Here is a 27,194-nt window from a genome sequence, read left to right on the forward strand (position 1 = left end):
TGTTATGTTGCCCTAATGCATGTGTGAATCTTACAACTTGTTTAAGGTGTCAAAAGTGTTGCTTTTGATGTGTTTGGGGGAGTTCAGCTGCTGGAGGTGCTCTCACTTGCTCAGTAGCAGTGGTGTGTGTTTGTTCTGGTGAAATAACAAGTGAACTATTGTGGCAGATGTTATTACTGATCATTTGGATTTGAAAAAACAAGAAGAAGCATTGTCCATGTATTCCTGTTCTCAGTAGGGTATTCCATTAATAGCTGGTGACCAGTTCCCTTTCTCTGTGCATTACTATGTATGTTCTTCTGGTTTCTCTTAAGGAATTCTGAAGAAGAGGAAACCTCTTTTTTTTTTTACAGTCAGAGAATTACAATATCTGTTTTTGTTTGCTTTCTGAAGGATGATCTTGCAGTTCCTGTTCATTTTTTTTATTATTGCTGAAGGGGTTATTTTAAATAGCAGAATGTTTGATTGGGTCAGTTTTGTTCATTATTTCTTCAGTATTGGGTAATTCTCTTTCCTTACCTTGGTTTCCTGTCTAAGACACTTATTGCTGATGGTGTTTGTGATATCCCTGCAGAATTAATGCTAACTGCTAGTAAGAATATTGAACTGGAAATGGTTTCCTAGGATTCTAAGTCTTGTCACTTGATATAGGAAGCCTGATGTTGTATAATTGCTATATAATTTGTACTTTAAAATAATTAAACTCCATCTTAAGGACAGGTTTTTTTACTTCCATTATTGGAATTAGAAGGAAGATTCCAATTTTCAGAGCATCCAGCATCTTTAAAGTCTCCAAATTGCCAGCCTAACATTTTGAAGAGCCATTTCATGCTCGCTTTTTAATGATAATTGCAGAGTTTGCCTTATGCCTCTTTGCTTGTATTTATCACTCTAATCCTTTTATGAACGGAACTATATCAGTTACTACCTCTTCAGTCAGGTAAGCAAACAAAGCCTCTAGTCTACATTCAGTATTGAATTTTCCATTCTCCCGACTGCCCCAAACTGTGCCTGCTCTGCATTTTTGGCTCAGCACCTTGGTTTGCCTGCAGCCAGAACAGCTAAACCAGCATGGGACACAGTGTCCCTCCCTGAGGATCTCTGTATTCCTCCTGAACTCCAGTCTGTGGCGAGTTCAGCTCGCTGTGCTGGGCTCTGACGTGCACTTGGAATCGTTCATCAAAGCACAAACATGATTTCAGGAACTGTTCCTAATCGTGTTGCTGTTGTTTGCTGCAGCTGAGGCTGCACGAAACGAGTGCTCGGCTCGCCCTCCATTTCCTGCCTCACAAACCTCATGGTCCTGCCTTTCATTTTGGAGCTGGGGCTCCTCCTGTGCTCTTTCCCAATGTGGAGGCTGCAGGTGCTGCTTCTCCTCTCTGCTCTCAGCTCATTCCTGTGTTGAAGGCTTGAGCACAAACCATGGATGGAGCAGAGGATGGCAGAGCAGGAGCTTGTCCAGGCGGGGATTCATCAGTTCTGGGAGGCAGCAAGAACCAGCATCAGCAAATTGCTCCACTGATCTTGGCTGAGAAATGGGAGTTTTGGGTCTAAGGCTATGGCTAGTGGTCAGATAATGTCATTTTTTCTTTGGTTTTTTTTTTCCTCTTAAACTTGTAGAAATGGGCCAGTTCAATCTGCCAAGCATCTGCTGCCATGCCTGCTACCTAAAACCACCTTTCTTTCCGTGCTCCAGTGTGAATCCAGTTCCCTTAAGCAGGGCTCGCACAGTAATTAGGTGAATTTTCCAGGCAGCCATAAATTGGGGTCACGGCTGCTTTATTTAGCAGTGGTGTCACTCTGATGATCCATGGTCACGTAGTAATGGGCTAGGATTTTTCCTCCTTCATAGTTTCCAAATTAAGGAGCTGTTCACCTGGTGGGACTGTGGATTTTACCCAGTTATATGGCTGCATGTCTGCTACTGTTGAAATTCAACCCACTTTTATTATTTAAGTATCTTTTTTAAGTTCTTTTTGTACATTTTCCTGATTCTCCTTTCCTAACTCAGTTTTACCAAAAGCCATAAACAAAAGCCAGGATTACCAGTGGGGAGAAAAACCACCAAAACTTACCCCAACCTGACAAATTTGTAGTTCTTAGCGTCTAAACATATCCACCAACCAAGACCACAACTAGTTACATGTGAAGAACTTAGTGCAGCCCATATGTTGAAAAAACTTGGATTTTTACATTTTTCTCTTTTAGCAAGATTTAAAACTGTCCCAGGGTACATGGGTGGATTTAAAAAGTGGATGGTGAGGTCTGCTTGGAGGTGTTGCAGCTCATTGGAAATACTCTGCTCAGTGAGGTAAGCCACACAGAGATCCTGCAGATTTGAGAATGTTCTTCCAATCAGTGATACAAGAGCTCATAAGAAAGTAGTTACATTTTTGTGTTATTTGGGTTGAAATAATTAAGGCTTCAAATCCAAATACTTGGCTGAGTTCATTAAAGAGGAAACAACATAAAGAATGGAGAAAGAATTAAACCTGCTTTAAAAGATAAATACAACCTGAAGCCCCTCTAACACATGTCAGACAATGATAAATAAATATCAAATAGTCTTGAGTCAGTTCAAGTCAGAAAAAGAATGGGGAATTACAGCTCTCATTGCAGGTGATGGCATTTAACAGTTGGTTCCATCCTCTGTAAGGGCAAGGAAAGGCAGGGTAATTAATGGACATGATGATTTAGAAGGTGGCTAAGAGGTAGGGACAAAGGTAGTTTGGGAAGGGAAGAAAATGGGTGGGTTGGTAAAGAATATATGGATTTTTGGTGGTGTGGCTGTGAGGGGTCACATCATTTGCCTGTTGGGGCTTGGCACTATGTAGTTAATACTCAAAATGTAAGAAAATCATTGAAAGGTTGTGATATTACAGATATTTAATTGTGTTTCACTGCTTGATATGGCACAAGTGTTGCATTGATCTTTATTTTTAGACCTGTAAAAACCCGATTCCTTTGATCTGCAGTTTTCATTGTTGAGTGGCGCTGAGTGAATAGTGAACATGCTAAAAGAAAGAGGCAGTGAGAAAATACTGCAGTTCTTCATGTTGTAATTGTGTGGTGTTTACATGAAGCTGTGAGGTCACCGGCTTCCGGTACGAGCCGCTTCCTGAAAACCTTCTACACGGTACATCTAAAAATGTACTTCTTAGAAAAACTCAGCTGATTTTTGTTTTTCCTTCTCGTGCTGCTGCCTGACCACCTGACTTTTGTTTTTACTCCAGAACTTGTACAGCAGTGCAGGATAGTGGTCCCCTGGAATGGAGGGTGATGCTGCAGGAGGCACGGGATGTGCTGGAGAAGGTACCACAGGAGAAATTGGGTTCACAAAACCCAAAGCAGGCAGTGGGAGCGTGGAAACAAACAGTCTGACGTGTAGAAAGTATTGATAGTCTCAGGCTTTAGCAAACTGTGAGTCATGCTTTGGCAAGTGATGCAGTCAGGTTTGAAATAACGAGGTAAAACCAGCATCAGCAAAATTGCTGCATGTTCCTATTTTCCTGTTGAGTTTCAAGTATGTAAAAGCAATTAGTTATTTACAAAACCTGTTGAAATTAAATAATTCTATTTTTTTAATACAAAGTTCTCATACTGTTGGTGGCTTCTAAACTTGTATGTTTGGAAATCATAGAATTATTAGGCTTGGAAAAGCCCTCTAAGATCATGAAACACAACCATTCCCTCAGCACTTGAGAAAAACAGGTTCCTAAATGCCATATCTTCATGTCCTTTAAATTCCTGCACGGATGGGGACTCTAATATGTCCTGGGTAACCTGTTATAATCCTTAACAACCCTTTATGTGAAGAAATTTTCCATAATATCCAGCCTAAACCTCCCCTGGTGGAACTTGCAGCAGTTTCTTCTTGTCCTGTCTCTTGTTGCTCAGGAGATGGAAGTAGCCATCAAATTTCTGTAAGACATGAAGGATTTGGCAATAATAAAAAAACCCCAAGCATATATATGTGTGTGTGATAAAGGAAACAGGCAGCCAAGTTTTATTACTCATCACATAGAACACAGTTTTGGATTGTATGACATTTATAATGTAAAAGAGATGATTCCAACCAAAATGTGTTCTTTGAAGTGAAACATGGTCCTCACAAAGCAATGTAAATTAACTAAACTGTGGCAGGTCAGCATGTGTGGGAACCAGGAAAGATGAAAAGTGTGTCTGAAGAAAGAATTAGAATTCTGAAGTAGTTTTAATAGAGTTATGCCTGTGTTTTTAATTTTTTTAACCATATTAGAAGAACTGACATATTTTAAAAGTGTATGTATTTTTTACAATAACAGTATAATCCTAAAATGCCTGGATGAAAAGTTTGAGTTGAATATTTTTTCTATTTTGTGGGGATTTTATTCTTCATAGCAATTAGCTAAAATATTACTTAAGGCTAATACCTAACCTAGCAGAGTAAAGACTAGCTAGAACATCTTTAAAGGAGTGCTTTTATTTATAGATGATCTGAGTGTTGCAGTGTATGAAAATACAGACATTCTGCTGTGAAAATGAGTGTTTGAACATCATGTGTCAGTTTGAAGGTTGAAGATAAATGTGAATTTCCAGGGTTAGTAATACACTCATTAATACCAAATCAGGGGTTTTTTTTAATGACCATGCACAATATACTGAAACTTGCCAGACTTCACAGAAGTAATAGCAATGGGAAATTCTTAAATACAAATAGTTCTTAACTTTACAAGCAATTTTAACAATACTGTGGTTTTAGTCAGTCATCATGCTGTTTTATAACAGCTGTAAACTCTATTTCCAGAAAGACACGCTGCCTGTCAACCTAAAGTTGGCAACATTCCTGTGAATTTCCATGGTAATTTTATTGGTAATTAGCATTTGTCAATAGCTGGTCTGTCATAACCCTTACGCATCTCAAACGTCTTCTGCCTGTGTAGCAGTGAAATTCTTAAAATTCAGCTTTGTGGCTTTTGTCACTCCTGCGAGAAGAACCAGGGGTTTAAACTCCCTCAGTGTGGTGATGTTCACTGTTCTGTTGATATTGATATTGTAGCATTTTTTTTTCCTTTCATTGTCTGGGTTTTAAACTTGTGGCTGTGGCACCAACATCCTCATCTTCTAGTGTGTATTTTCTTTTATTCTGGGTCTTGAGGAGGATGCAGTGTGGTCATAAGAATTGCAGGTTGTCCCAAAAAGTTCTAGTGGCTTGAGCAAGTCAAGGTGAACTTTCAGTCTGGTAGAGCCCTTGATGATTTTTGCATTTCTCTGTAGGTTGGTGTTGTCATTCATCTGAAATAATCTGGGAATATGTCGTTAATTGTTTTTTGTCAGTTCTTGGGTGAGTGCATGACCACCTGACAGGTGGGAAAAAAAAACCTCAGGTAAAGTTCTGTTTTGGATGAAATGCAATAACCTGTGATAGAAAAGGGTTCAGATAAAATGACCTAAAGCCTTTGGCCTCCAGAGCTGTAGTCCAGCTTTGTTGTAGAAATGAAGTTCATGAATCTTCAGTAATGATCACACTGGAGGAACATTCGTGTTTATTCACATTTTAAAAGGTTCGTCTTTGGGTGAAACTGGCACATAGACTTAGCTGAATATTGTTTTGGGGTCACTTGGTTTTCTATGTTGCTTAAGATGCTAAACTTTTAAGTACTTTGCACTTTGTGTGTTCTTCTGAAACATTAAATTGTTTTATTGGTTTTACATTTGCTGTGCAGTAGTTACTAGTTATCTTTGCATCTTGATTTTATCCCCTGTGAATCCCTAGTGCTGAGCTTGTGGGAGCTTTATTTGGCTGAGTAACAGTGAGCAGTATGTGGCTTGGCAGCTGGAATTTCCCAAAATCAAAGCGAAATGAAGGAAATTAAGAGTTAAAGCAAGGACAGGAGCTTGCAGCAGCAGATCAGTGCAGTTTCAGATACTTATCACTAGGAGGACACACAGACCGTGATATTAAGGAACTAATTGTTTATCTTTTCCTATTAACTGGTTTGGTACTGAAGAATTCTGTCTTGAATGGGTGCCATATAGTAATGTGTTAATTAAGATACTTGATTTTACTAGAAATTAAAAGAGAGGGTTGTGTAATGGACAAAACCAGAGTGTGATGACATGAGGAAATCTCCCGGGGATTACTTTGTTGGTGAAGCAGAACACGGATTCTCGAGGGCGTTCGTCCGCCAGAAATAGGTGACATTTAGGTAGAAGTGATCCCTTTTTTTACCATTTACTTTACAGCTTTGTGTTGCAAGGAATTCTTACGCCTTTGTGTGAAATGTTTGTGGTGTTTCCTGCTGGTCAGGACACTGTGTGACGTGGATCAGTGGCTGGGATTTGATGCGGCGTTGGCTGTAATCTTCATTTAATCTGTTTGTTGGTGTTTCACAGTGTTTGCAAATAGCTTTTCTTTTACTTGTCTATATGTGTTTACTTAGATTCTGATGTACAGTGTCTGTGTCAGGTTGAGTAATATGGAAATTAGTCTAATTGATTTAAATAGTTTGTAGACTGCCCATGTTGCTGAGGCAAGCTGTTACCTAATAAAGACTTCGGAATCTGACTCTTTCTGTATAGAATCATTATTGATATCACACATGCAGACAAAGATGATAACTGAAGCATATGCTTCAAATAAAATGACACGAGAAAATGAAAAATGGTTTCAAATTTTAAGTTACTGATGCACGGAAATAACACCAGATGGAGAGAAAGAGAAACTAAGAGCTTATTAATAAGTGTGGTGCGTTGCTGTGGTATAGAATAGAATCCTACAGGCTTTCAGTGTATAAATCTTGTTGTTACTTTGGTTATAGTCCCTGTGATGTGTAAAAGTGAAAATGCATCATTTCACTCCTCCAAAGTAATAGTCCCTGAGGCTACAAAAAGTAGCACAATCCAGTTCAAAGTCACTTTCGAAAATGTACTAATAGTTTTGCCATGGTAGATGGTCAAGATTGAACTATATCTTCCTGAAAAATAATATTTCTGCCTTTAATGTGATTTTGTATCTCTGGCTTCATAAACTATCACTGGGAGACACTTTCCTCAATATTGAAACTTGTTCTGTAGTTCCATTTTGTCAGACTAAAAAGCAAACCACTGAATCTCCCTTTGATAAAACTCATGGTCTGGAACTGTTGCATTGTTGTTTTGTTAAAATTTCTGTGTGGGAACACACTGGTTCACCTTTCCCTAAGCATCTGTGTCTAACACAGTTTAATTTTTCACACATTTCTTTCATCTTTGCAGCAAATCCTGCATTTTACTTCTCCTGCAGGCTACAGTTCCTGTCCATCCATTTGTATTCCCATCAGTTCACTTGACTTTATCATTATTTTTCATGGAATCAGTCTCTGACTTTTGACAAAAACTTGGTGTTCCGTATGAGGCCCTCAGTTGTTGGAAAATAAAGATCCAGCTCGGTTCCAAACTTTTGAGTTGAGTATCTGTTCTGACTCTATGGACAAGACTGTGCACTCTGCAGATCTCCCTGGAGTCAATTAATTCTTCATAATTTGGGCTAAATTGTCAGGGTTTGTCTGGGCACCACTTTATTTTCTGACCCTGCAGAGATTTTTCTGTACTTTGCAGAACTTTCTAGAAGTCTGGAGTACGACCTGACTCAGCAAAGTTGTTCCAAGTTCTTTTTGTTTACTGCAGAAGTTTTATGACTGAGGCTTCTCAGTCCGTCTTTATGATTTTTAGAAAGACCTTTTAATCACTCATCCTAAAAATAGCCTGGCATGCTCTAAACAGTAATTGATGTATGAGCAGAAACACACACTCTATGATGTCATTAGAGGTCTGCACTGGTTTTCTGAATGATCTGATTTGAATTTTGGAGAATTCTGAGCATGGAAGGGGAGGATGAGACCTCATATTACTACCCAGAGAAAAGATGAGAATCCTTTTTAATTTTATGAGGAAAATGAGGATGAGGCTGCAACACTGAATTTAGAATGTTAAAAACAAGGGTTGGGTTTTGTTGGGGAGGGGTTTTGCTGGTTTGTTTTGGCTTTTTTTTTTTCCCCCAGAGTGAAATGCTGTGTGCTGAAGAGTTACACTAGATTACTGTAATAAGACAAGTTGATCTCTGGATGAATAAATATTGAAGTACATTTCTTGTTCATACTAGGGAATAGTTGATGGTACTGTCAGGGTGTTAACAGAGAGAGTAATTACTGTAACACAATATTTGCAGTGTTGTAGCGAAGCAGGTTTTTGATTATTCAGACCCTTTAAATTAAAAATTGCTTTGTAAGTTTTTATTCAATTACACACATCAATTTGATCAGGTTTTTGTTTTACAACAGAGACTCTTAACCTTTGACTAAAAGCGAGTCCTGTGGAAGTCATTCAAGGCGGCGCACTAAGATAATCATTCAGATTTTGAGAGCAATGAAAACAGATCAATACTGACTTCTTGTTCCGTGAGTGGCAGCAAATTAAATCCTCATGAACTCAGCTGGGAGACTGAGGGATGGACAGCTGGGGAAGCAGGAGCAGGGCAGGATGGAGGGAGGGAGGCAGGAGGTTCCACAGAGGGGCAGGCACTTCAAGAGGAGCAGTGCAGATGGCACCACTGCTCTGAGGATTGGTGTTTGTAGCCTGGCACACGAGGATCCTGTGTGCATTTACCACTAGGAGTGTACTCACACGTGAAATCCTAATTCCTGCAGCCTTTAGGCTCTGCTGCGACAGATTTGCCAGACTTGGAGTTTTGCAGCCCCGTGAGCAGATCAGGGATGAATGGAGCAGCTTTCTGCCTTCATCCTCCCAGGTGGATAATGTGAGATGGGGGAAAGGGAATTGCTGAACAGAGGAAGTTCAGACGTGCTGAAACAGAGCGTTGCTATAGATCAGCTTTTCTCTGCTGCTTGCCAGAACTGCAGTGCTTTTCCCAAGTTGTTGTAGGTTTATTTCCAGAATATACCAAGCATGAAGCATCTATTTTGGTCTAATCAAAAAACAAAAAAGCCCAGCTAATGGGGAAGGCTTTCCTTGTCTCCACAACTCCTCAGGATTTTTATGCTGTTGTTTCAGTGAATAATCAGATTTCGTCCTTCTTTGCCTTGGTGAAGAAGTGCATTAGTGCTGGTGAAAAACTCCGTGTTTGGAGCACTGTATTGCCAAGATTGGCATCTTTTTACATGGTGAAGGTGGACAGAATCAGATCCTGTTATTGTAGCGTGATTTGTTGTAGTTTCTCTCCAATTATTGCAAATTTCTGCTAGTATAAGCCTAAAAGTAAGCAACCAGTTTTGCATAACTAACAAAATTTTCAAGAAATCATCTGCATTTGGCGTTTTTGAAAATGCTAAGGATAAAGTAGAAATTCTAGAATTGATTGTACCATCATAACAAAAATCCAAGGGTTATATCAGCTATTCTCCAGTAGTAAATGTATCTTTTTTGCTGTATCAATATTTGATAATTTTTTCCCTCCTGCTTTACGTTAAAATCTTCTTGTCCTTTTTTTTGTTTCCACCCTTGAAGCTTTTTTTTTAAAACTAAAAATGGTTTTAGTTGCTAAGTGGGTTTTCTGATTTTAAGTGCCACAGGTAGCAGCAGTCGTGGGGTACAGGGCGAGTTTGGGAATGACAAGGAACTGTGCATTGTATAGTTGTCAACGTTAGAACATGATCTTTTGTTTTGACCTGAAGGATTTGTTTCAATAGTAAAGCAATTTCTGTGTCTCTCGTGTCTGTATTGTCATGTAAATAGTTCTGGGAGCTGCAGCAGAGGAGTTCATGCTCTCAGGGGCTTTACCCAAATCCATCTGTTGTGCGGTTTTGATGGAGATGCAGGGTGCAGGAGGGGAGACCCAGGGTGCAGCAGTCACACAGAGTGCCTTGGGTGGCAGAGGAGTGTTTTTACACTTGGTTTTTTAACTGTCTTACGGGAAATAGATGCCGCAGCCCAGTGGAGTTGGCTTATTGAAGATGAAAGGTAATTGAACCAACATGGGATTAAATAAGGCTTTTCCATCTCTCCATGTGACCTGTCTTAACAGCTTTTAACCAAACAGTGGAAAAGTACAGAGTGTGTCCCTGGCCATTTGGCAGTCAGTTTCTCCAGACACAATTTCCAGGGCCTTCAGTTGTTCCCTTCATTTACTTTAGTCAGTTTGTTGAATTTGATAACAGTATTTGATGTTATTTGATAACAATATTTGATGTTATTTGATAACATATTCTTCAAATCTGAATCAAAATATAGAGTGGCAGAACAGAGAAGAATGAAGGAAGGTATGCACCCTGTACAATGTGAATAGAATAGAAATAAAGAAATAAATCACATAAATTCTTGTGTACAAATGGTGGCTGGGGTCTGCTCAGTGTACAAGGGCTGGTCAAGTGTGGTTTGTTTGTTTTTTTTTTCCCAACAGAAACAGTGGAAATTGATATCCAGACAGAATTTCCCAACTCCATTTATTCTCAGTTATCTCAGAGCTGTTGGCCATTAAGGGTGAAGCTTGCTCAGCTTGCTTTAACCACAGGACTGATAAATTCCAATGGAATTATGGCTCCGTGTTTCAGGAGATGCCTTGAAATTTCTTGGGAGAGGAAGATGACTGACACAAATGGATCTGAACAGGAAAGGAAGGATGTTATTCTTGGTATTGTTCAGGGTGTTTTTCTCTTCTGTGGAGTAGAGTTGAATCAGTAACAGGAATGACAAACTAGGAGGCTTGGAAAGGAGTGCAGTGATCAGACCTGATGGTGCTTGCTGACAGCAGGTCTACATCAGTGAAGTGCATGTTAAAACAGCCCAGGAGCTTTTCTGGATCTCCATGTGGCAAAGACTCAGTAATAGCTAATTTTATTTTTTGGTTAGAAAACTTAGGAGTTGATTAATCAGGTTTTTTTGTTTTTTTGTTTTTTTTTTTTTTTGAGAAAGCATTGAGTTTTCTGAGTATATTTTAGTGGGTTTTTTTAAATTTTATTTTGGTGTTCTGTTTTGGTTTTCTAACCAAATGCTGAGTAAAGTAGCATTAGGTTTTTAAATATTGCACATGGTGTTATATGGGTAACAATATTGTCTAATTATAAGACATAGGTCACTGACTGATGTAAAGATCAGGTGAGGGGAACTGCTCTATATTGTGAAGGGCAGAAATTATGCTTCTCTATCTCCATTTAATTTCTGTTTCCTTCACTCTAAGTTTCTCGTCTATCTGTTGTATCCTCTCTAGGTATAAAAGACTAAAAGACTCAGCAGTTTCAGGAAATAAAATCAGATGTGATGGTTCATTTCTCTCAGAGAAAGATGAAAAATCATCGTGTCAACAGAGGGAGGTTGTGGTCAGACCAGGAGGGCAGAATGTCTTTGTCCTCAGCGTCATTTCCTTGGCTGGTGACCATGGGGTCACTGTGCCTTTAATTAATATTCTGGGCTTGCCTATATAATTTTTGATACCAGAAGTACAAATCTTCCTTTTGCCAAGTGTTTAATTTTTTGGGCAGGAGCATTGCCTTGAAACCACCTAGGAGAAACTTCGACTGCCAGCAGGATGAATCTGTCCAGACTCCAGGAACAGCAGTGTCAGGGAATGACTGATCTGAGCAGGTCACTCTGGACTTCACAGTCAGTGGAGGGCTGCCTTAAGAAGTTTAGGATGGGATTATTCATTTTCTCGTGGAGAGAACTGGATTTAGTGAAGTTAATAGTAATGAAAGCTCTGCTAGTTTAAGAAGACCTCCTTTACCTACAGGGGTACCTGGACAGCTGGTAGTTGGTGTGGACAATTGAGATAAATCCCAATATTCTGTGATTTGATTGCTGTGCTTTGTAAGAATAAGGGTTTATTACAGATGTGGTATTTTTTCTGTGAAAATCTGTAGAATCCAGGTCTTTTGTCTCTCAGAATGAAGACAATATATGCCACAATATGCTTTTGAAGGCACAATTGAAAATCATTAACATTGCACTTACCCTTTTTCTAACATATGTGTTGATTTAGAATCTTTCTTGAGTTGTAAGAGTTGAGTCAAGCAGTTGGAGGGGAATGTACTGGGTTAGAATAAAATTAGTCTGTCAAGTGTAGATCCATAATAGACACCATGGTGCTACCTTGGCCACTCTGCCATTAAAATCCCAGAAATAGTCCTGATGAGTTTTATTCTGTTCTTGTAATCAGACTCTGCAGTGCAATTCACTGGAGTCTTAAAATACTTGTGTGGAGTGAATAAGAGGTGCAGAATTACAGGGCTGTGCTCTGATGTACCCAAATGATTTCACCACCTCTGGACGTGTCACCTGCTGTTCAAATAACGGGAGGAAAAGTAACAATTGAGTCATGTTGGTGAAATCAGAGATTTTATTGGAAGGTTTAGGTGGCCACTGAGTGCCCTGCTGAAAGGATTAGGTGGATTTTTCCCAGTTGGTGCTTGCTTTACACCCAGGTGTAAATGTTAGCATGGAATAGAATATTTCAGTTGGAAGGGACTTAAAGTGATCATCTAGTCCAGCTGCCTGAGCAAGTCAGGGCTTGATAAAGGGTTGAAGCATTCAGGTCATTGATAAATACATTGAACAGGACTGGACTAGGGCTGATCCCTGAGGAGCACTGCTGGTGACAATCCCCAGGCACATGGAACCTCTTTGAGCTCTGCCCTTCAGCCAGTTTGTCACCCAGAGCACCCTGAATTTGCTCATCCCACAGTGGGGACAGCTTGCCCAGAATGATGCTGGGAGTGCCAAAAGCCTCACTAAAAGCCAGAAAAACTAAATGTCCTTCCTCCCCTTCACTCCCTGGGCAGTGGAGTGAAGTGCAGTGGATATCTACCATAGATAGATATCAAATTAATTAACCTTGTGTTGACAGTGTCTGGCAGATGTATTCATCAAAAGAACCTCAGCAGCACCCACTGTAATCCTCTCCATATTTTTTCCAGGAGCTGAGATCACGCTAACAAGTCTGTCCTGATTTTTTTTGGCTGGGATAGAGTTAATTTTCCCTAGTAGCTGGTGCAGTGCTGTGTTTTGGATTCAGTGTGAGAATAGCATTGATAACACACTGATGTTTTTTGGTTGCTGCTGGGGAATGATGATTCCAAGTCAAGGACTTTCAATTTCCCAGGCTCTGCTGATGAAGAAGTGAGTGGGACAGTGGCCCTGAACTGGCCAAAGGGATATTCCATACCATGGGACATCATGCCCTGGGGGATGTTAGCCAGGAGTCAGTGGTATTTTGGGATGTGCTGGGCATGAAGTCAGTGACTGCTGACATGTGCATCACTTGTTGTCTCTCTTTTTATTATCTCCCTTCTCATTATATTATATACTATTATTATAATGATACTTTATTAATTTAAATTATTAAACTGCTCTTACCCACTTTTTAACTTTTCCCAGTTCTCCCCTGTGCTGGGAGCAAGGGGCTGTGTGGAGCTTAGTTCCTGGCTGGCATTAAACCACAACACTTTTTGGTGTAAATTCTTCTCGAATTATTTTCTGCACAAGCTGAAGTCTCTTGCAGATAGTTTAATTACCGTGGATTATTTTAGGTATCATATTGATGACATGGGTGAGCAGAAGGAAAGGGAATGGGGTTGTCATGACTACTGTGATTTTTAAAAAATTTTTGTGCTTCGATTTAAAAATATTTTTATCTCTAAATTTTTAGGGATAAGAAATGTCCTTTGCAGATTGTAAATTACTGGTGATACTTCAGACTCCAGTAATTCTAGCAGAAGCAGTTTTTCAAGACATTTTTTCCTGGAAATCAGAAAAGGGTGAAGAGAAAGAGCATTCTCTTGGCAACTTATATAAAGGAAAACTGGGTTAGCTTAATACTCATGTAATAGTTGAGTATAACTTACTGTGATGCTCACAGAAGGGCTTGATTTGTTTCAAATCCAGTGATTTTATATAGAATTTTTCTAGATTTTTTTTTAAATGCCGGTAATTTTTGCTTGAACTAGTAAATTCCTGCAAGCTTGCAGCTACTATTACTAACAATAATTTCATTGTTTTATTTAAATCAATATAATTGTTTTTCCACGAGGAGGTCTTGCAGTGCTCATGCCTTGGTTGTGGTTAGGAATGACTTTTTCTTGTGGAATTGATTTAGGCCTTTAATTATTTTATAGCAAAGGGAAAACTGATGCAATTTTAAGGTATTTTCAGTCATTCAAAGGGTAAATGAACTTCTTTGTGACTAATTAAGTAAATATTTCTCTAATGCACAAGAGTGGGTGTCTTTTGTGTTCTGGGTGTGTTCATTCTTGACCTTTGCATTACTTGGACCATAGACACAGTATTCAGGGACAGAATTCCAGTGTTTCCAGCATTGATCAAGCAGGGATCCCTCCACAGTGAACAGCTCATGCCTGGCTTTTTTAAAAAAAGAAGAAATATTCTTGCATTTTAAAAATCTATCCATTAAAAAAAAAAACCTACCAAAAAATAAACCCAAAAAAACCCACCAAAAAACCAGTCCTTGCTTAGATTATCCCTAAACATACATATTTATGTGATTATTACCTACACAGTTCCCTCCTGAATTTGATTGATGCCTCTGGCCTCCTTTATGTGCTTGATCAGCAGCAGCAGTGTCTCTGCTCTGATTCCCAAGCTGGTTTTAGCTCGGGTTGGTGATATAACCAGATCAGTCCAAGCTGAAAATGGGTTCATTTGTCCTGTTTCTCAGCCCTTGCTGAATTGCCTGGTACATGAGTAGGCTGCCACTTGTCCCCCTGGCTTGCTCAATCTTGTTCTTACAGTCTGGCAGTCAGTGCTGGAATTAAACTGCAAAAAAAAAATATTTCTCAGTCAGACTGTGGTTGCTGGTATCTCTTAACTGGGTGGGTTTGTGCATGTATTGGAGGATGATAATTTCAGGTATTAATTTTCTGAAAGACTGAAAAGCTTTTTCTTTTTATTTTGGGTAAGTAGAAACAACACTGATTTTTGATTTTTTTTTTTGTGAAACCCAGTTAATATTATTGACTAATATAAATTATAGGATGAGGAATCTCTAGCAATGGATTTTTATGCTGACTGTGACATGCAGCTCATTCAGCTGAGGAGCTTGTCTTAAATCCCACACCTGAGCTACTTAAAGGAGCAGATACAAACAGAGGCTGTGAATTTGTAGGAAGTATAAAAGGACTCTAAAGCCTCATGTTGCTGAAGATATTTCTGTGCAGTGTCTTCCTTTACAGTTGGTTTTTAAGGCGTGTAAAGCCAGAAGCATCAGGTGTGAGAAGTGATGGGCTTGGCTCTCCAGCACTGGATTCCCATCCTGTGTATCCATGGCTGCTCCTGACCACTCTTCCCCAATCCACAGTCTGTCTCTGCATGCTGGATTTTAAAGTGCAGTTTGCCCATGGTGGTGACAAATTCCACTTTTCCTGGTCACACTGAAAGCAGGAGGGAATTGGAAAAAAAAATCTTGATTTTTTTCCCCCCCCTGCTTGTTTTATTTCTACTTCTCTGACAGGTGTTGCTATGTGTGTCAAGGATCTTGTAGTTAAATGAGCACAGTCTTTATTTTCAAGTGAAAATAGGATTTTGGCAGCACTGGAAAAATGCTCCTACTTGCCCTGAGCGGATTGTTTCTTTCCAGGGGGTGTGTGTATGTGACAGAGGCTGGAAAAGAGAGGATAAGTGTGTGTGGGCACTGGCAGCAGGCCACACTCTTCAGGCCATGCTCTGTATCATCCCTCCCTTCTCCCCTTGCCTTGTAGAATGTATAGGCTCAGCTACATAAAATAATACATTTATTTCAAAATTGTGTTAAATGAGCTCATCTCAGTCACTCAGCAGTTATGAAATCCTGCCAAGTGCTACACGTCTTGTAAATTTAGAGTTGTTTTTTTTTTTTAATTTGCAAAGGATGAAATACTACACAAATTACTGAGGCAGAGAGAAGGCATCTTCCTTCACCCATAACATACTGAGGCACGAAGAAGGATGCTGAAAGCCAAGGTTTCTGGTTTGACCCTCCTCATCAGAGCTCCTGAACGTGAAGATTCCTGACTCACAGAAGCTGTCTGCTCGTGGCAGGCAAAATTATCATTTCTTGCACTCACAGCTGAGGGTTTTGATGGGGCTGGTGACCAGCTCTAGCACAGCACAGCTCCTTCTCCTTTTCCTTCTCCTTTTCCTTCTTCATCACCAGCTTGGAACCAGGAATGGGTGAGACTTCTGCTGCTTCCCTCCTAACGAGGTACGAATTCCAGATCAAATGTTAAGAGCTGCTTGTTTCTACGTGAAGAAATCAGATTCAACCCCTGGATCTGTTCCAAGCAGGGATATCATTACGTTTGACTCTTGTGTTTGAAACTGTTAAAGCCTGCTGATCTGACACAGCTAGGGATGGAACTAAAATATATCAGCGTTTCAGGGATGGGAGGCAGAAGGAACTGATGGGTAATTTAGTCTGACATTTAGGGTGTTGCAGGTCATTACATGTAACTGTTACTCCCTGTTTTGAGCTCAGTAGCTTATGTTTGACTGAAAAATTGAAAAATTAACAGGCATCTGCTGAAAATGCTTTTCAGAAGGGCAGGCTGGCTTATTTGGGAGTTACTTAGACATGAGGATTTCAATATCTCTCATAGTAATTTGTTCTATGGGACAAACAGTCTGTGCTTGCTTAATTTTTTTTTTTTTGTTTTGCTGCATTTCTAACTTGGATATGCCTAATTCTATGTAGTTTCATGGAATTTTAAGCTGGCATAAACCAGCAGAATTGCTGAAAGAAGCAGTCAGCATCCCCCAGTTCCTGCCTGGATGTCCCAGGTCCTGGCGTGGTGCTCCTATAGCCATGGGTGAACCCACTGCAGAACCAGCCACAAAAAGCAGCAAAATCAGATTTCTCCAGGGTCAGTACCAAGATCTAGATCATGGCACAGCTGCATGAAGGGGAAATGAGCAGTCAGGGATGAGAAATGAGTACAGGTGGTGAAACCATAGAGTTGCTGTCAGCTGTTGGTTCTTGGCCCTTTTCTGATGGGAATAGTGGTGGTTGTGTTGCTCTGCAGCAAGCAGCATCCTTGGGGTTATCCTCCTGGTGTTAAACACCAAAACTTCACAACCAGGTGTGCACCAGAATGCAAAGAAATAATTATTTTATGTAGCAAAAGCTGTTCAAGTGTTATCTGGGTATTCATGTTTACCTTGTTGAGTTTTTAGTGTCTGTGTTGTAGTAATTGGTAGCTATGCACAAGGGAAAAGGGCTTTGGATTTACTGGAGGGCTTATACAAGGCAAATTAGTCTGAGTGTTGGCAGGTAGAATGTGGAAATTCTCAGTATGTGACGGCTGTTTTTAGTAAAGATTTTTTCTAAAAATAAACAGCTTTAAAGACACAAATTGATATTTATCTTGAGACCAGATGTTGAACAGTATTTAGTGCTAAACCAGGTGACCTTCACACTAAGTAATTTTGTTCTCTCAACTGAATGATTATTTCTCTTAGGAGAGCATTTGGTAAGAAATCTTTGTGCCATGCTCTTAATACTTTATCGTGGTTTATAATAAGAGGAGAGCCTGTAAAAATCTGAGATGTGCATCATAGTAACATGGTATTGGTTTGTTGTGCTTCCTTTGTAGTCTGAGGAGGGTGAGGTTTTCTGAGATAGAGGAGGAAAGAGCTGAAACTGCAAAGAGAAGGATCTGAGGTAAAGTCAACCCCAGCAACAGAGGATTGTGCAGTTGGGGCAAGGGAATGTCTCTATCACCACAAAACACTGTGGAGTTATGAACTAGAAATTCAGAATATCCCCATCTCCTGGAGCATCACATACTGATCTTGTTCTCTATAGATGGAAAAAGATTTTTTCCAGATACTGCTGCAAGTGTTCACTGATCAGTTTTTTTAGTACTGTCAAAATAATTTTTATTGTTTTCGTTTCAGTTTGCCAGTAACTCTCACTGTAGTGAAAGTTGTTACATAAAGCTGGCCTGTATTTTTTTGCCAAAAGCCTCCAGTATTTTTTAAGCAGAGGTGCTGATTGGTTGAAGCACAGAGTCACTGTTCAGCACCCTGATTCCATGTCTCTCCTGGTAGCACAGAGCAAAACTTCCTTGTATTTAAGACTGAAAAATATTCAGGTTTCTTTTGAGGTGGATTTGGTTTTGCTTAATTTGTGAATTATTTCAGCAAGAGTTCGCCTTCCCAAGTTTTAGCTGTACAGATCTCATTTTAACCAAGGGAACTGCTGAACTCAGCTGTACAGGCTTGTTTTGCACAGGAATCTTCATCCCCCTCCCATTTTTGTTTAGGAGCTCCTGACAGCCCAGGTCATCAGAGCTGTTGCCACCACTTATGTAGAAACCCTTTCCCTTGGGATCTGATCAAGTGTTTATTCAACTCAAAAACATCTTTTAAAGGGACCATCTGAATTTGGGCTGCCTTAATTGAAGCTTCTCAAAGTTGCCTGGCCACACTTGCCCCAAGGATGTTCTCCTGCTGTACCTTGGCAGTGTTGGCTTCGTGGTTGGACTTGCAGGTCTTTTTCCAACCTAAATAATTCTGTGATTCCCTTATTCAGGTGTTCTTGCTGCTACTGGCTGAGCCTCCAAACTTTGATACCTTTCCTGCCTGTTGTACTTCCCTCTGTACCTCATTTCTGGTTGGCATCTGCTCCTGAGTAGTCCTGTCCCAGGCAGTGCCTTGTGTCCTGATTATTCTTTTAACCTATATTTTATAAAATCTTCTGGTTGAATCTGTGGAAAAGCTTGCTTGGCTGAATTTTTTCTGGCAACCTGCATTATTTATAGGGGAAATTACCATATTTTTCATTTAAAAATCTTACTTTAGGTTTTTATTGAAGAGCGCAAAGGTGCCTTTTTTGGGTTTTTTTTGGTTTGGTTTGGTTTGATTTCTTTTGTTCTGGTTTTTTTTTTGTGAGGGTTTGTGGTTTTTTTTGGTTTTTTGTTTCTTATTTTTTAATATTTGTTTCAGTATTCATTGTGCAGATGTGTATTACCCTAGTAAAGCTGTAAAGTAGCCAAGCTGTGCTGATCTTCACTGGAGGTGGAGTACTTTAAAGAAGGCTTTGTGGTCTGCTTTAGTTGTTTATACTTCAAAATAATTTAAGAGAAAGGTGCCTTTTTATTTACCAAGCATTTGCAAGTAAACCTTAAAAACCCATCACAGCAAATAGTAAATAATTTTCTTTACAACACAGGGCCTCTTTTTTCTGAAGAGATGGGATTCTTGCCAGCCTTCAAAGTTTTCAGAAGATTGCTCCTATTTTCTCCTTATTATGTGTCAAATTGTAAAACACAAAAAATTGTTGACAAGCTTTCAAATAAAAAAGATACCCAAGATTGACATATTTTGCTAAAATACCATTTAACTTCTTTTCAGGTAGAAAATAATGGCTATTAGAAGAGAAGATCAGTAAACCATGCTGAAATAGAAGTTGTTTTGGGGGTGGTTTTTTTTTTGTTTGTTTGTTTTGTTTTGGTTTTTTTTGTTTGTTTGTTTGTTTTGATTTTTTTGTTGTTGTTGTTTTTTTTAAGAAATAATCGTAAATTATTAATTGCTTCTGGAACCTTAGTGCAGTGGCTTTGGAGTTTTCCAAAGGGGACAGTGGGACTCTCTCTCAATGCAGTTCCAATCTGCTGTTTTATCTATGGCTTACTACCAGTATATGTATATATATTTTTTTATATATGTATATAGTATTCAAAACATGGAATAAAAATGAAGTTTTGTACTTGGTTCAAGCTGTCTGGGTGCCTTCTGGGAATGTAAAAGTACAGTTATAAAGGAAATATCAGTTTTCTAGTTGGCTAAAAAAGGTGGTTGTGGTTGTGTATCACTTCTATGCATCAATTCTGAAGAATTTTTAAAAAAAACCTACAACTAGAGAAACCAAAAGCTTAAACTAATGGTCATCTGTCTATTCATTGAGCTGTGACTGAAACCAAGAACAGGGCAAAGAGCTTTGCACGAAGAAGTCATGGCTAAAATGTACCTGACATGAACCAAACAGGAAATTCTGCAGAGAAAAAGGGGAAATAAGAACTTGGATCATGTTAATTAAAGTTTTGGCAAGCTGACGTTTTGGGCCTTTTTGAAAACTCCAGTGTGGGATGCATCATGACTGGTGTTTGAATTTCTTGTGTCTTTTCTGACCACAGTGGGGGGAAAATGTGTTTGCCATCAGGTGCAAGTCTCTGGTAGGAGGAGATGGGACATTCCATGAGAGTATCTGAGGGTGTTTTTGGGAAGCAGCTTTTTGGAGGATGGGATAGATAGAGACTGGTCAGAAAGGAGCCTTTGACAGGAATGGAGACTGAGGAGGGCAAAACCAGCAGTCTCTGGAAATGTTCAAACACAGAAAGAAAGACTTATTTCAGGGATGCAGAGGAATTTGTGAAATTAGGTTGTTAATGGATTGAGAACAAGTTTGAAAAAGAAAAAAAAAAGAAACCACAGTGGACCAGGGGAGTTACTTAAAAGTCTTTTATTCATCTTGCTTTTAATTTTACTATTCATGAGTCGCATGTTTTATGTATTTTACTAATAACTTGGAGCTCTGGAGTTTACAGTGCTTTTAGTGTTTAATGATGCTCATTCTGAAGGAGGGAGCCGAGCTCCTCCATCACTCTGTGACTCAGGGTCCCAGAGCAGGGGTGGCAGAGGCAGAATGTGAACCTTGAGGCAGCCCTGGGCCAGGAGGCTGGAAATAAACAAAAAAAAATTGTCCTCTCAAGGCTGAAACAGAAGGTTTTATTTGTATTTTGAAGAGTCAATCATTCTTCCACACAGTTCTGGTAAAGAATGGCAGAGTGTGACATCCCTTTCTTCCAAGGGTTGCTCAGAAACTCAGCTGGTGGAGCTCCATGTTGATCCAGGTGTGAGGTGGATGAATGTTACAGAAAACAAAGGAAATCCAAGTCTTTCACTGAGTTCATCCCATGGCTCCCGTGCATAACCTTTATATGGAAAGAGAGGAAGTCTAAGAGCCCAAGAATCCAGACAGATCACCAGACAGGCAGAGATTAAATTGGGATTATGAAGTTTGAGCAGGAGGAGCATGGCAGAGATAAACCAATGCACAGGTGGGGTCGCTCACAGAAACAGAATGTCTGAAGAGTATGTGTTAAAATGAGCACATTTAACATAAATACATTTTATAGAGGTTTCCAATATATATATTAAAAAAAGGGGAAAAAAGCTAGTAAGAACTCTCTTACAGTCTTTAAAGTTATTTACTTAGTCTGAGATGATGAGGGTAGGGAAGAGATGCAGTGGTTTCATCACCTTGTATAGGTGAAGACTTCAGAAATCAGCTTATTGAGGCATTCCTGTAGAAAGGTACAGGATTTAAATCAAGTTAGAAGAAGACTTGCAGCACAGCTTTTGATTTAATCTCAGGGTGATACTGCTCTGAGAGCAAGGCAAATGAAAATGGCAGGCATTGGTGCCTGTTGAGAACTGGATGCCCTGGTGTTCAGAACATCTCAGTGGGTTGAAAGGACTAACACTGGGAAATTGGTCAAGCACCAAATTTGGTCTGAGACAAAGTTCACCTGTCTGCCCTGTGAGAAAAAACAAAATGGGATCATGAGTGCAGAGTGAGGATGTGCTTGAGAGTACTGTTGAGATGCCTGAGGCAGGGATGAAAAATCCACCTTTCCTCAGAGGAAAGAACCATCTGTGATAAAAGGGTCATTTTGAGGCTTTGGAGACTTGGTTTGCCAGAGACACTTGGGGGAACTGGAGCAGAGGAGAGGTTTTCTCCTGCATTAGCAGAACATGCAGGAGATTATAGCTGTAACTAGGAAGAGGAGAACAGAGAAAATGCTCTGGATTTTTCACAGTGTTTTAGAATGCCACTTCTGCAGGGAAGAATCCCCAAAAGATGCTTAACAAACCAAACCTGATGGGCTGAAAAGGAGGCATATTTTCCCTTCCAGAGCATGAAGATGGATGGATGGATGGATGGATGGATGGATGGATGGATGGATGGATGGATGGATGGATGGATGGATGGCAAATGTGCCCTGGGCTGGTGAGCTGGTGGGATGAGGGAATTGGGGAAACTCGTGTTCATCCTAAATTGAATGCAGACAGGATTAAACAGGTCTCACTTCCTGGAACTGCTGGGAACGAGGGAAGGAAAATGCCTGGTTTTGTCATGTAATTTTTCAGAAAACTTTTTCATAAATGGGAAAATGAGGTGGTGACTGGAAGAGATGTGGAGAGGGAAGCAAGAAAGGGGAAACTGTGGAACCCACCAGGATTTGCTTTGTCCTTGGTGAGATTCAGTGACAGAGAGAAAGAAAATGGTTTCAGATTCTAATTTTTAGTCAAGCAAGTGATTGAAAAAGGCAAGAAAGAAAGAATTTACCTGCCCTGGAAGGGTGGAATGAGCACTGAGGACATCTCTCAGAAACCATTTAATTTCTCTTACTTCACTGTAGTTTTTTTCTGTGCAATAAATGTATATTTAAACTACTTGGTTCTAGTAAAACTCCGCTGTGGAAGTAACAAACATGCTCTTTTGTCTTTTGGGTGTCTCATCATGGAAGGGTGGAAGCAAATCCACCTCCTACTGTTGAGGTGCTGCCAGGCAATTCGTGATAGCACAAATCCAAGCACTTATATATGAGTGAGGTCTCGAGAAATCACTGACTTGGGCGTACTAATCATATCAGTAAAGAGAGGGAGGCCTCTGTGTGCAGGAGGGACCATTTCCATCATCGGTAGTTTTAATGGAAATGATTTTTTAAAGTCTTATGTTGACCTATTTTTTGTTTAAAAAATGAAAATGAGGAAACGAAAAATTTTTGAAAAATTGAAAGTTATAGTTTTGACCAGTAACAGAAAGCCTAATAAGGTTTTGCTTTGGTTTGGTGTTCGGTGGTTTTACTTATATTATATTTATGTGCAAATTAACAGCTTTTGGAATTACGAGAAATAGGAGAGGAAAAACGAGAATCTTTTGTACTTTTAGACCAGTGACACGAATGCAGAATTGGATGCTTTGCTGGGCTTCTGGCTGTGTTTTAAGTAAAAAGAATTTTCCTAGTTTTCCAGGCTGAGTAAAGTTGGGAGCAATTTGCTGTATGATACAGAATACAGTGAATCAGCATTCGCAATGGCAGCTATTTATAGTTACTCTATTTTTATTCAAAGCAAAACAATAGCACTGAATTTCAGGCAGTTGGACCAGACACTCAGGAAGGTCTCTCTGGAAGCTGAGGGGAAAATAATCTCATCTTGCTGGATCTTGAGGGCTGAGCTCGTGAGCTCCGCCGGCATCTCCATTTCAGTGCCGTCCTCCGAAGGTGAAATCCGGGGCTGTGCTGGGGAGCTGCAGGAGCAGAAGCCTCTCAAATGTGGTTTTCATCCACTGTTCAGGGGCTATCAGCACTCCTTGTATTTTCTCTTTGAAGGACTGAGCAATGTAATTAATGCCTGTTAATTTTAACCCTCTCTTCCAGGTTTTCTGTGACTGTTCCATGTCCTCCTCCTGCTGCTGCTGCTGCAGCCAACGTGGATCCGAATGCCGTGGCTACAAAGGCTTGTCACTGTCTCATGCTGGGTCCCTCACATCCAAGAGCTACTTGGCAGTTTCCAAGGCAACCACCTGTGGAATAATTAAAAAGGATGGAGTGTTAGCGTGCCAGATATAAGGAATTCTTGCCTGGAGAGAGCGTTTCACTTTCTTCCGTCTTGAAGAATCAAAACGTGCTTCTGGCCAGCGAAGTTAAGGTAGTACAATTAAAAAGTGATGGTTTATTTTCTGGAAGTTTTGAGGTGGAGCAACAAGCCTGGTGTGTCTGTATGTTACACAGAAACGACCATGATTCCTTCTGGGTTAATATTTTGGGTAGATTTAAACGGAAAATGCACGAGAAAGGTGGTGATGGGAAGGCAGTAATCAGCATTTTGTATTAGTAAAACAGTTGCATGGACTGTTTTGCACTTCATGCCGTCTTCCCTCGGATGATTTTAAGCTGGGAAGGACTAAAATGGAGCATACATTAGTTGGAGCATAAATATAGGAAGTGCAGCCTTCATGCCAAGTACACTGAGATTTCTTTGGCATTCAGTGCAGTGATAGATATAAAAGGAATCTAGGAGTGGGCTCACTGCAAAATGACAGTCGGAATCAAGGCTTGATCTTTATCCCAGAGCTTAAAGGGTGGGCAGGGACTAAGTCCATGCTGAACCAAACTGATAATCAGGTTTAGCTGCTTCAGTGAAGCAGCAGCTAAAACCATTTTGAAGTCACATATTCCCAGATTCAGAGCTGAAATTTCACAGGGGGGAAAAAAACAAATATTAAGCAAAAGAAGCCTGTCATAATAACAAAAAACGGCAAATTTGCTTCTGAGAGTTTGAAACGTTGCTTCAGAAGTTGATGGCAAAGGTGTTAGACTTCAGATAACTGGAAAAGTTCTTCTCCAAGTATTATATGTTACTGGATGTATTTGCTCATTATATCTTCCTTCTCTGCCAGTCATTCAAATATAGTTGAATAGAAAAATATTATTCATTTCTGACAATGGAGTTAAATGGAGAAAAACCACATTCCCATTCTTCCCATAGTCCAAATAACTGCTCAGTTAAGTCTGGTTACCTTGCCTGATGCTCTTGTACAGTTAATTTTAGGCGTGATGCTTTTGTGTAATTTATTTTAAGGAAAAAAAAAAAAGAGTCCTAAATTTTGAAGTAGAAATATTTGGGATGCCATCTGGGCTTTACATAATAAATTTTTCCTGCCAAAATGTTTGTGGGATTCTGTTGGGATGTGGATGGGATTTCACATTCCATCCCTTTCCACAGCACAAGAAGATCATTGTTTTTAGATATGGTGGATCCAAGAAGAAATAAGAATTGTGTGGTGGCAGCTCTGTGATCTGAGGGAATGCAGATAGAATATATCCAGTAACGACTCTCACCTTTTACAGATGTTACCTAATTTCAACAGCAAGTGTTTGCAGGTACCAGCTGAGTACAGCTGCAGTTTTCCACCCTAATACTTGATTTCCTGTCCATTGGTTGGTTGTCACCACATCCTAAATGCCAAAATGGTATTCTTTCTGCAGTAATTCTTCAGCCTGTTAATTCCTTTCAGTGTGGAGCTGAGGAAAATGGTTTTTCCAGACAAATGCTGTTTTCACATGTGGAAGGAGTGTGCTGGCAAAGTGTCTGCACCAAACACAGTGATGAGGACACAGAATTGAGACACTGTAGGGTAAAATGAAGGTGTGTGTGGATCCAAATCCTTGATCTTTCCAAGCAGCGTCAATAACTCTCAAAGGTGGGATTGATACTTGGGAAAGAGCACACGAGTGTGTTTGTGGAGCCTGATGTAGTAATGCAGGATTCCCAGGGGTTTACACAGAGGAGTTCCAGCTTGGATGGTTCTACAAAACATCCCAAACACATACAAATACCTCCATTTTTCTGTTTTACCTCAAATGCTGTGGGTGAGGTTTTTCTCATGCAGCTTCAATGTCCAGGTGCTGCTGAAGCCATAGGGAACAGCAGGTAGGATGAACAGCTTCCTGACAGTTCCTGTTCCAGACTCCCTTGAAGGGGATGACTTGTCTCTAAAAAGCTGCCTGTAGAAATTAATCCATCTTTTCCATGGATAGTTCTGCCTGGATTTAGATGATTTAGCCCAGGTGGCAAACCTTCCAGGAACGTCAAGTGTGCAATTAGATATATTTGTATATAAAGTTAATTAATCTATGTTTATTTCTCCGTATTCCATTCCTATTCCAGACTTTCTAGGGCTGAATGGAGTTGCACTTGATCACTGGTACAACCCCCTTACTCATCCTCTTCTTCCCAGCTCGGATATTTGACCCTGTCAGTTTTCCCAGCCTTCACCTGCAAGCCTGTGCTTCAGTGTCAGGGGTAGTGAAGAGCCCCACAGAGTTTGTTAACATAGTTTGTAAGAGAAATAAAAACAGCCCAGCTAAATTTAGGCAGCTGTGCTGTGTGAAAGAAAATACAGTAACAGGCAAAATTGATTTCTGATGTTTTTTATGTAGGTTACGTTCTAACAATCTTTATCCCTGGGAAGTTTTTCAAGATTGAAGGGAGGGAGTAGGTGGTTAGAGGCAGTGATTTGTTCAGTAATTTTAGTCTCTTAAAGTGATTCAGTACCTGTTGACATAGAAGTTGTTCCTGTAGCCTTGGCTATTAAGAATTAGTGCTGTATGCACCCAGAAAAGTAAAGTTTTCTTTTGAATTCTCTTTTTGGGGCAGATTTGTTTTGCTCCATGTTGGAGTAACTTGGTGTCTTTTTGAGAGGAAAAAAATGGGAAATAGTGTTATGGTAACTCTTTCAAAGATTATTTTGATACAGTGGTTAATATTTTCCTATTTTTATACCATCAAGTCAACTGTATCAAGAGTCAGTTACAGTGTGGTAGTCTAAAAGTGTCATTAATATACCCATTAATTTTGTTAAATGAATTAGGACTGGTTCCTGGGAATAGGTAGGACTTTTCATCTTGTTGCTTGGAAATCCGGGTGATTTTTGAAAGGGAGTTTTTCCTTTTAGCAAGAGTGGAAATACAGGGGAAATTCAGGGAAAGAACAATAAGCTCAAGTCACCTTTGTGGCAAAGGGAACTCAAATAATGAATGGACCCTTCTTCTTAGGCTTGAGGGGAAAGGAATTGTTCTGCTGCACTTTGGTTTTGTGGATGTTTTATGGGGAGCAAAGCTGCATTGCAACTTTAGTGCAAACAGAATTATCTACAGGGTGACAGACTTTATGCTTAGGCACCTGATCCCTTTCACCCTTCCAGCTGCTCCTCCTGGGCATTTTGGATATGCTCCTGCTGGGCATTTTGGATATGCTTTTCCAGCATAGTTCTGATGATTTTGCCTGATAGACAACACAGAAAGTCCAGAATAGAATAAAAAAAACACTCTGACAGCTTGCAGAGAGGTACTGAAGGTAGGAGGAGAAAAGCAGCTCTTGTCATTTACTGACCTAGAACAGTGATTTGTCTCCAGCAGTGAACATAGGTGGGTTATTGAGGAGTAAAAAGAGAACAGGATCCTCCTTCTGCACACCCTTCACTGTCCAGACATCTGTAGGACATGGATTGACTGAGCTGGATGTTTTTTGGGGTTTTTTTTGCAGTGTTTACTGGACTTGTCTTTTGGAATTCATTAGTGAGAAGTACTGGGAAGTGTAAAGCTCTGTGGTTCTCCATCCTAACTAACACATCATCCTTTTCAGTGAGGAACCATCTTCTTTGGTTA

The 27,194-nt window shown here is 39.9% G+C and overlaps 3 long non-coding RNA genes across 4 annotated transcripts in view; all 3 read left to right on the top strand.

Annotated features, from left to right (window-relative positions):
- Positions 1-19,370, top strand: part of LOC135301520 (uncharacterized) — a 29,661-nt gene extending 10,291 nt beyond the window's left edge. The window contains exons 2-3 of the long non-coding RNA XR_010363273.1: positions 15,829-16,820; positions 17,550-19,370. This is a non-coding gene — a long non-coding RNA (uncharacterized LOC135301520). The remainder of the gene's footprint in view (positions 1-15,828; positions 16,821-17,549) is intronic.
- LOC135301518 (uncharacterized) overlaps positions 1-27,194 on the top strand; it is a 102,325-nt gene that overhangs the window by 12,007 nt on the left and 63,124 nt on the right. For both annotated transcript variants that reach the window (XR_010363270.1, XR_010363269.1), the window contains exon 2: positions 23,403-23,673. This is a non-coding gene — a long non-coding RNA (uncharacterized LOC135301518). The remainder of the gene's footprint in view (positions 1-23,402; positions 23,674-27,194) is intronic.
- LOC135301213 (uncharacterized) lies at positions 1,299-6,518 on the top strand. Its single transcript, XR_010362945.1, has 3 exons — positions 1,299-2,311; positions 2,976-3,136; positions 3,234-6,518. It is a non-coding gene; the product is annotated as an uncharacterized LOC135301213 (long non-coding RNA).

The sequence above is a fragment of the Passer domesticus genome, chromosome 5 (genome assembly GCF_036417665.1).
Source record: "Passer domesticus isolate bPasDom1 chromosome 5, bPasDom1.hap1, whole genome shotgun sequence".
Lineage (NCBI taxonomy): Eukaryota > Metazoa > Chordata > Aves > Passeriformes > Passeridae > Passer > Passer domesticus.